Raw genomic sequence first — 10549 nt, forward strand, 5'->3', positions numbered from 1 at the left:
ATAATTAAAAAAGATATAACATGAGTACAGGTCAGAGAATAAGCATTCCTCCTTACATGAACAAATAGTTTGTGATGAGCGTTGCTGGCACCTGTAGCCTGTCAATCACCTGGATGCTTGTGTCTAAAGTGTCAGGAAGCTCATTAAAATGACACCTAAACAGAGAGAGGGGTCTATAGGTGATTGCTCAACAGCTAACCCCTCTGTCAAAAAAGCATCCACGAAGGAACACAATCATAGACCAGGCTGTCAATCGCCCAATTATTCATGTAGTATTATTATTATTTAAATGTATATTTTATTTCATTTAAATTGCTGTAAACTATACTAAACTATAGATACAACTGAAAGAAAGTGGATACAAGAAAAGAAAAACCGTGTAGTAATTGTGTAACATGATTGTGTGAGTTCCCAAACCTGAAATAGAATTGTAAGTTAAAAAATAATAATCATAGACCAGTTCCCTCTCCAGGCACTCATCAATGTACAATACATTTCCATGAACATTTACTGCCAGTCAGATGTATAAACATGTGGACCATGCAGTCTCCCACCTCAGCTACACTTGGAAGCAATGTAGCTGTCATCAAAGATTGACCCTGTCGGACAAAAGATATAGGACATGACTGCTGGCAAAATAATTTCGATTAGATGGATGGATGGGACAGACAGACAGACACGACGGTGAAGTGATCAAGACCCGACCTGAAGCCAGATTGCGTGCTTCAGGTCGGGTCTTGGCAAAATAATTGGCAATTGTTTTGCCAATAATTGCCAAAATACAAATACTTTATTGAGTTCTGGTGTTCTGAACACGTACAAACAGAGGATGTTGTACATGGTAACATCTCACTGAAGCTGATGAGAATTAAACATTAAAGTGCACAAACATTTTGAGCAGAGACATTGAGACCTTTTCCTGAGAATTACAATTTTCACAAGTACAATAGTGGCCAGCTTCCCAGTTCTCCATGGCAACATCTCACTGAAACTGTCCAGGGTGCAACCTTTAGACTAGGACAGAGGCTCCCAACCTGGGCCACGAGGGTATTGCAAGTGGGTCGAGGGACAGCGAGTGCATTTTCCGGCAGCGGCTGCGTTTGTGTAACGCAGTCCCCACCAATATTATTTACGATTCTGTGCCTATCGGTACATAACTCGGACGGCGCTTAGTCGAATAGCAGACCATCGGCCGGTCGTCGCGGGCACTCGCGCCTGGAGGCGCTCGGGCGCGACTCCTTGGCCTCAAGGTCTGCTGATTCGGCGCGCCTCCGTCATGGTCCAAAACTATACTTTATCGGCGGAAAAAGAAGTTGACTGCCGCTCCTCCACCGGCAGTTCCGCGACTGCCGCTCCTCCACCGGCAGTTTCCGCGGCAGTTCCGCTGCTCCGCCGGCAGCTGCCGCTCCACCGCCGGCAGTCACTGCCGGGAGCTGCCGCTCCTCCACCGGCAGTTCCGCGGAAGTTCCGCGGCTGTTGCCGCTGCCGGAGAATGCACTCGCTCCTTCTGAGTGGGTCCCCAAATAATTGGCAAAACACAAATACTTTATTGATACCATAACATTAATATTTAAAAAAAAGTAATGGTATTTTTTGTTTAAAACTCAATCATTGTGATACAGATAAATAGAAACTATTACTAGTATACTATAGTTCCATTGATCCAAGCCAGGATATAATCGATTGATTGATCATTACAATAAACATGCTCTGAAAATGTACGCGCTGGGCCTACCAATCTGATGGGTGGGTCACAAACACTTTGAATATTTTCAAGTGGGCCCTGATACAGCAACGGTAACTTGTGCACCACTGGACTAGGGTACGTTCCAAGTGTTGGGTTCTTCTGACGATGCACAGCAGCAGCAGCAGTTTGATCCATCTCCTTGTTTTTATGGATGATATCCATAAAAAAATGTATAAATGGAAGATTTATGGATGGGAAAAACAACAAGGAAGAAAAGAGTAGGACAAAATAGCTTCCATTCAACTGTTTTTGAGAAAGACTTCTCAGATTTGGCTCCAGAACTGTTTCTAACTGCTACAGTCTACAACCCGGTTTTCAATTACTCATCTCTGGAAGTATAGACAGACGGACGGACTGATGGACGGGAATGGAATCATAAACTTGTTAACAGCAGATGTATTATAATTACTAACAACGTAAAAATGTATATTTAAATGTATAAGCACTTTACCCACAGCAGCATCGTGAGATCTAACATGTACAGCACTGGGGCGGACGTGAAACCTGTGTTATTTCCGTCGACTAAAACTATGACAAAAAATGTTCTTCCACTACCTTTTTTCACTGACGAAAACTAAGCTATGATGACTAGAACTAGAACTAAATATATTGACAATTTCATCAACAAATAAAAACTAGACGGAAATATTTTGAGGCCCAACAAAAATATATTTTTTTTACATATATTTTTATATTTTTCAACTGTAGATTTAGTTGACAAAAATCTTATGATATTTACCAGTATAGTCAACCGGAATTGTATTCAAAAGACTATGATTAAAACTAAATAAAAATCTGCTGTGAAACTCATATTTATGGGTGGGAACGTCTGCCAGGAAGACTTAAGAGACAGGAACTGTACCTTTTATACTTCTGCTAAAATCCTCCTTTAACATGTCAAGAAAGCACAAACTCTGCGGGCCACAAATTGAATCGTGTGGTATACAAAAACCTTCATCAAATACGATCTTACATCCATCATCTCCAAAACAGACGCCAGCACGTCAAAACAATGCTAAGCCGTCTTAAATTATAAATTATAGAATGAATGGAGTTGATGCTGTGGGTTTCACTCTAATCACAGACTCTTTAAAAGCTAAAATGGAACATTCAGAATACAGTAGCTATGCTAAGATCAGATGAATCCTGGACCCTGATTGAATACATTCTGACTAGTGTAACTCTAAAATCTATTTCTGGGTTTCACAAAACAAAATGTCCTGCAGTAGATTCACATATCATGCAGAGATGAAAATAGTGAAAATGTGAAACTCACCATGCGCGCGGCCGCGCGCGCGTATGTGTGTGTGGCTGGTGTCTGTTGCTTAATACCCCCTCCCCCAATAGCAGATCTACAAACTCACAACACATTGCAATTCAAAGTGTTGTGTGCTTGTAAATCGGCTCTTGTCCAGAGCATCTTATAATTGTAAATCAGAGTACAGCATGATAGTCACATAAGTAGAATATAAGTAGAGTGCATGTAGTGTTTCAAAGGAACTAGAATACCAGGCAAACATCAAACCTAGCTGTCTAAACATGCTATCTAAATAACATTCTCAACATCTGTGGTCAAGCTAAAATATATATAATCTAAATAACAAAAACGTGAACAAGTAACAACCTATAGTATAGCTAGCATCTATCAAAAGGTGACGAGAAGGAAACTCCAAACTATGGAATGAACTCCCCATTGCAATTAGAACTGCAGACTCACTCCCAATCTTCCGCCGAAATCTGACGACTCACCTCTTCATACTCCACCTCAGCCCGTAGCGCTTGCCCTAAGCCTTGACGACCTTGCAGGCTTATGCAAAGGCTAAACTGTAACTTAGATAGCATGTTATGTAGTAGACAGATGCCAAGTCATTGTTGACCTGGCATCCTATAGTGTGAATAGTTTCAATGTACAGGCTGATGAGGCTGGTTCTTGGTTTACTTGTGTATTAGTTTATTGGTTTACTTATGTATTAGTTTATTATTAGATGACTATTTCTATGCATTTGATGTATCACCTTGTGTTGTCCTTGCTTACTGTAAATCGCTCTGGATTCAGAGCGTCTGCTAAATGCCTAAATTGTAAATTGTACGGAAATACAAGGACAGAGGAGTGCTAGGGGGTGAGGTGGGAGTCTGAAGAGGTGAGTCTTCAGACTATATGGCGGAAAATGGTGAGTGAGTCTGCAGATCTGGCTGTAATGGGGGAGTATATTCCACAGCTTATATGAGCCAAGAGGGAGAAGAGTCTGGAACGTGTGGAGCGTTGGCCAGGGTGTTCAGGGAGGGTTCGAGTAGCCTTCCTGTGTTAGCTGATCTAAGTCAGCGGTTCTCAAAGTGGGGGTTGGAACTTGAGGGGGTTCCATGGGGTCCCCAGCAAAATGTGTTAATGTAGCATCAAAATCAGTTTAACCACTTTAACCCTATATGCATCATACATACACTCTCCACTTCTTATCTTGAAAACATTTGGAACATTTTTGGAATATTTTGTAAACACTTTAACAACACAAATCTTGTATGGGGGTTCCTGGCACAAGATATGTTCAGATGGGGGTTCGCGGCCAAATGCAAATATCCCTGTCATGAAAAAGTTCACTTCATGTCCTGAAGTACGACAAAATATATATCAGTTCGACCATTTTTTTCCCTTCGCGCAACGCTCGCCACCAGCAGGGGATCACTTTCCCCACTTGGTCGGACCGTGCCGAAGTCGCCGGATTTGATTGGGGCGAGTGTGGAGTTTGGTGGCCAGAAATACGTGGGTCCGACCGTTCCGAGCTCGACGGATTTGACCGATGCCGACTCGGTTGTTGAACCGACCGTTCTTGTATTCTACATTCTCTGTGTTCTTTGGCAGAGGCTGAGCTGTGCATACACAGGAGGCATGTGCACTAACAGCACTAGAGGAAACCCGAGAACTGACTCTCTTCACAGAGAAAGAAAAAAATATGAAAAAGTGATCTCAGAATCGCAAGTTTAGTCACATCCACTAGATAACAGATTTAGACTCTCATCTGAAGTACAGATGTGCTTAGAAATACTCCAGAACCCATGGCAGACGCTGCTCACTTTGTACTGTGTTATTCTCTTTTAAATTGAAATGATTTAACTGTAAAACAACACCGTAAACACTGTGAAGGTTTTTGTTTCGGTATTATGATAACTGATTATGGCTTTTGACACAGGCAATTTAACTTTTGCAGGGGGAGACAAACACTAGTCTCCTCTGGCAGATGCAGGCAGATGTTCTACTGAGCATTTTTACAAGCGTGTCTGCCATGATGCACCATGCGTTGCCATGGCAGTTAGTACACCATATTTTCCATTCCTCAATAAGTGACTCCGTTCGGTGCCAGACGGTGTCATGGAAAAGCATCATAAGCCTATTGGGGAATTTTTCTCTGTCTACAGAAAATATTAGAGTGCATCTCTCTACATGGTACCCGGGACATAACAGTGTCTGTCATCACAAAAAATAAAAGTAAGTGGATGTCTAATGACTCAACGTTCCCACCTGTCTGCTCATGCTCGCTCGCAGCTGCGTATTATCTCCTCTTGAAACGTGTTGTATTTATTGAAACGGCTGGCAAACGCAGCGCTAGAGCTCCTTCAGAAAGTAAGGCCAGAAATAGCGTTTGCCAGGTATGATAAATCAGTAAGCATTAAGTAAAATGAACATGAAAAGACAACTATGGCATGTATGGCCTTGTACAGTAGTGTATAAATATGCCAGTAGAGGCAGGTGATGTTATCATATGCTGACATTGCTCTGATCTTTAACCAAACTACCCCCCCTGACAAAACAAGGTTACAGAGGTTGCACTGAGCGTAACACTAGATTAACGCTTTGTTCAAGTTTTTGCGATGCAGGCAAATCTGATTTGTTTATCAAATACGATCTTTACGATCTTTACGACTGACTGTCCACACACTGTTATTTGCAGGTGATCAGATCAGATTTGTTTATTCAGACAACATCAACTTATCTGCATTGGTCGCTGTGGTAACAACATAACGCCATAGACATGAATAACGCTTAATTTCTACTTTATACAATGAAGCATAAATGAGGCTTCAGTGTCCGAGCGTCCAAACTGAAGCACATGTTTAGAAATCAGATTTGAATCACATTTCAAACCACCTAGGAATGTGATTGAAATCTGATTCCATGTGTTTCTTTTGCTGTTGATAAAAACCAATGTGATTCCAATCTGGATAGCAATCGAATTCGACCTGCCACCGTGAACTGTACTGTAGACTTTATATTGCTCTAGTCTCAAATCAACAAAGAGTTAATGAGAAACACAGTTTTGGTATGTCACCCATGTGGAGCACGGATGTGCTCTTGTAGACCTTTGAGTTTTGTAAGAATGCAAGCCATCTTGTGAGTGCTGTTTAATGTTACAGCTTGTGCTATTTAAGAAATGTATCTGCTTACACATCTGAGCATGAATCAGAATCTTCTAAAATATTATATTGTGACATATGATCACCATGTTACCATCATCCATCATCCATTGTGGTGACATGGAAGATGGTGACATCACCAGGTTATTTTGCTAATGCTCAGTTTGTGTCTAATGAATTTCATAGAGAACTAGGGCTTGCTGCCATCTATGATTTCCTTCGAGCAATTCCCATCATTGTTCTTGCATTTATGTAGTAATTATTCTAGTGTTCCGACAACTCAGAGCGCTTCAAAATGTATATCTCTGCTGTCGGGCAGAAACCAACTATATCCAAAATATTAAGTTTTCAGGAAATGAAAAAACAAACATGTTTTTAAAACAACACAATACTGCCTCATCAAAGTTGGTATGGTGACTTTATACATTGTCAGATACTTGAATGTGTCCTAATATTATCATCACTTTACCCAAATACAGATCAAGTGGAGGTTTTGTCCATCATTGATTAGAATGTCAAACGGAAGTTTGGCCAAGTTGGAGTGGAGTTGGAGTGGTTTGAACGACAGTTTGAGGATCCAATGGAGTTAGGAGGTTTAGTCAGAAGCGCTTTTTAATACTTTTGATTGGTTCAATATTTTTAAAACCCACACACAGACGTAAAGGGTATTCAATAGCCCTGATTTATACAAAAATAAAGTTGAAAATTTGAGATAGTTGGTTTCTGCCCGACAGCGAAGATATATGCCTCATATTCATCCATTCTCAGACACACACGCACGCACACACACACACACACACACACACACACACACACACACACACACACACACACACACACACACACACACACACACACACACACACACACACACACACACACACACACACACACACACACACACACACACACACACACACACACACACACACACACACACACAGACGGTGGATGCAGCCATGTAAGGCACCAACCAACCTGCTATTCGGGAGCAGTTCAGGGGTTCAATGTGTCCTTGTCTTGTTCAATGACATTTCAACATGATGCCTGGAGGACCTGGGGATCGAACCTGGAAATCGGTTCTAACACGGCCTCTCTCCACCCATTGCCGTCCATCTGAAAAGACAAATAGACAGGGACAGAGACTGAAGGACAGAGAATGTGGTTGCATGTTATTTTGAGAGTGCAATGCATGTACAGCAACACTGTTCATCACTTTATTCATGGACTGACCAAGAGTGGAGAGAGTTCAATCTTGGATGTTCAAGGGTACTTTCCAGCCAATTAAATAAATAATTAAATTAACCACTTAAACCCCTATACACTTAGTTGTCCGGGGTCCCTCAGGGCTCTATACTAGGCCGCCCCTTTTTTCCCCCTCAACACCAAATCTCTTCCCCCGAAAATTGCAGATGTACAAGCTCACAACACATTGCAACACGGCGCATCGTGAGCTTGTAGATTGGCTATGTTCGACGAATGGGGTAACGCTTGAATGGACAATACTGGTGTTTTCTGTTGATTTAAATGTCTACAATAGTCTCATTCAGTGGTTCTCAAAGTGGGGCCCTTGGGGGGGTTCCAGGGGGTCCCCAGCTAAATGTGTTAATACAGCATCACAATCATTTTAACCACTTTATCCATTTATACGTTGGCTATTCAAAAATAGCAGATGTACAAGCTCACAGCGCGCCACGTTGTGCCGCGCTGCGAGCTTGTGCATCTGCTATTTTTGAGACATTTTTTGACAAATCTTCTCTTCTCTTCTACATCATCTCTTCTAGGGGTCCCTGGCACAAAACATTTTCAGATGGGGGTTCGGGGCCAAATACATCTCAATTTGCGGGTCTTGACATATACCACTGGTCTAATTTAAAATAGTTGAGTGTTTCTTTTGTAAACCATGCTGTGCTGCATGGTGTTGTGTGTGTGCGTGCGACTTCTGGGCTTGGGTTCACACACAGTGCCTCTGTCTCAGTGTTTTAAGCTATTCTGTGAAAAGTGACTCCCTTAATTCCCTTAATTTAAATCTGTGGAGCATACTGTAGCAACATAAATAAAAAAGGGCCAAAAGTGTCGCCTGTCGTCTAAGGCATTAACTAACCATGTCTCCTTCCCCACCCCTGGGAGACCCAGCTCCGCCCTGGCGGCTGTTTGTAGTGGTGACCGTAATTATGGAAGCCTGTTCATACCCATGTATTTTTACAAGCCTGATCTGTTACGTTCTCCATTTAACTGTTGAAAGCAGCCAGTCTTGTAATTGCTCCACTCTGCAACTGTATAGCAGCGGCACTATACAGTACACATGCAAGGTGTCCCTCTCTGCTTATGCATTGGTCAGGGGGTTTTCTATGTTTTTCAGGCCAAGGGCCCCTTAGCTGAGAGAGAGATGAAGCAGGGACTCCCCACTACATATTGTATACAGTTGTGTTGCTTGTGCTTGTAGATCTGCTATTTTTGGCTAATGTTCCCCTCATAGGGATGCTAGGGTTCAAGTGGTTTATGCAACAAAAAAAAAATCCTATCACACAAAATTTGGTGGCCCCCTGTAGTAACTCCGAGGACCCCCTAGGGGTCCCGGACCCCCCCTGCTGTAAATGTCATGGAGCTTCAGAAAGGTGCTACCAACCAGATCCTGAACTCTAGCGTGCCTATTCAAGGCATGTCATCATTTCCTGGGGGAAATAGCAGATCTACAAGCTCACAACGCGTCAAAAATGGACACGTTGTGAGCTTGTACATTATACACGCTATTTTCGGAAAAGAGATTTGGTGTAAATGGAAAAAAGGAAGGGGTCTAGTAAAGACCCCTGGGGGATCCCAGTCAACAAAGTATATGAAGTGGTTAATATAGGATACAATAGATGTTTTTTAGATCGCCAGAGAAAATTAAAAACACCTTAAATATTACAGAATTAGTTAATCTTTCACTCAATAGGGTCAACTCCCGTCGCAAGTTGATGATGTCATTTGTCCATGTGTGGTCCAGCCCTATGGAATGTAAAATACAAGTGCTAATAAAAAGTAAGAAAAATATTGCTTTGATGCTAATATTAACCTCAGGAAGTATTAAGTTGGTTTTTAGTTAGCACATGCATTCCATAGGGCTGTACCACACATGGACATAATAATGACATCATCAACTTGCGACAGGTCCCTATTGAGTGAAAGACAAACTATTTCTAGTATAAGTCAAATATTTAAGGTGTTTTTAATTTCAATTTTAGTTATTGAGGGCAATTATAATGTATTAAGGCATATAAGGCTTATTAGCCAGGGATCATTTTAATGCGGTATAGATGTGGTATGATTCGTCTAGGCAAGATCTGCTGAGTATAATAATTTATTTTAGCTAATAAAAAAAGATTTAAAAGAGAATGGATGAACTTGGAACACGTCTCACTCTCTTTGTGTCAATTTGCACCTTGATCAATCAGATCCTGCACTGGGAAATGGGAAAAAGTTTGGAGTTGTCCATATAGGCACACAGCTTGACTTCTGCTCCTATAAATACCGTCATGAGTACCTAGTTCTTATGGCGATGTGAAAACATTTAGCAGCAGCTTGCTAGCAAGTCAAACATCACCAGAGAAGCACACGTATGCCCAGATTCAAAGCCCCCCCCCCCACAAACACACACTTTACACGTTGCCATGAACTCTCCAGCTGCCACTTATCAGTTGAGTGCAAATCCTCCTTTGGCCTGGAGGAACACCTCCCTCTTAAGACCTAAACACAAAACTCACAGGAAGGATGGTTCGCCACATGAAGCTTGTAATCACCTGATTCACAATTGAATTCACTTAACACTTCATAAGTTGACTTATGCCCCATGGACCCGTTGACTTAACCCCATGGACCCTATCGGGTCCCTATTCTGAGGCAAACATTCCATAAAAATTGCAGATCTACAAGCTCGCAATGCTTCACATTGCGAGATATACAGTATGGTGCAGAGAAGAACAAAATGAGGGGGCCATGGATGAACCCCTGGGGGACTCCAGTCAACAAAGTTTAATAATGGTTTAATTGGTTAAAATTTAAGCACTCTGGAGTATCTCAAAATGTATTTTGCCTTGTTTCTCTAAGTAATTACAATTTGGGCCGCTGCACAGCCCTATAACCTCTAATTAGAAATAAATTATTTAAATGATCAAATCATTTTTTCAAAGGGCTGAGAGTTTTAATTTCCTTTGTCTGGAATTAAAAAGGGAAAGTTTCTCTATTTCTGCCATGACACAATTCCCAAAGGCAGTCAGACTCATAGCAATGTGTTTTTATAATATTCAATTGTGTGTGTTTTGTATTTTGCCTCTTTCTTGTACATTGGAGCAATTCTCTTGTACAGTATGTCATTCAGTAACCCTCGTCTTGTTCTCTGATGAGCATTCTTCA

The sequence above is a fragment of the Gymnoscopelus braueri genome, assembly GCF_963280865.1.
Source record: "Gymnoscopelus braueri genome assembly, chromosome: 22".
NCBI classification, from domain to species: domain Eukaryota; kingdom Metazoa; phylum Chordata; class Actinopteri; order Myctophiformes; family Myctophidae; genus Gymnoscopelus; species Gymnoscopelus braueri.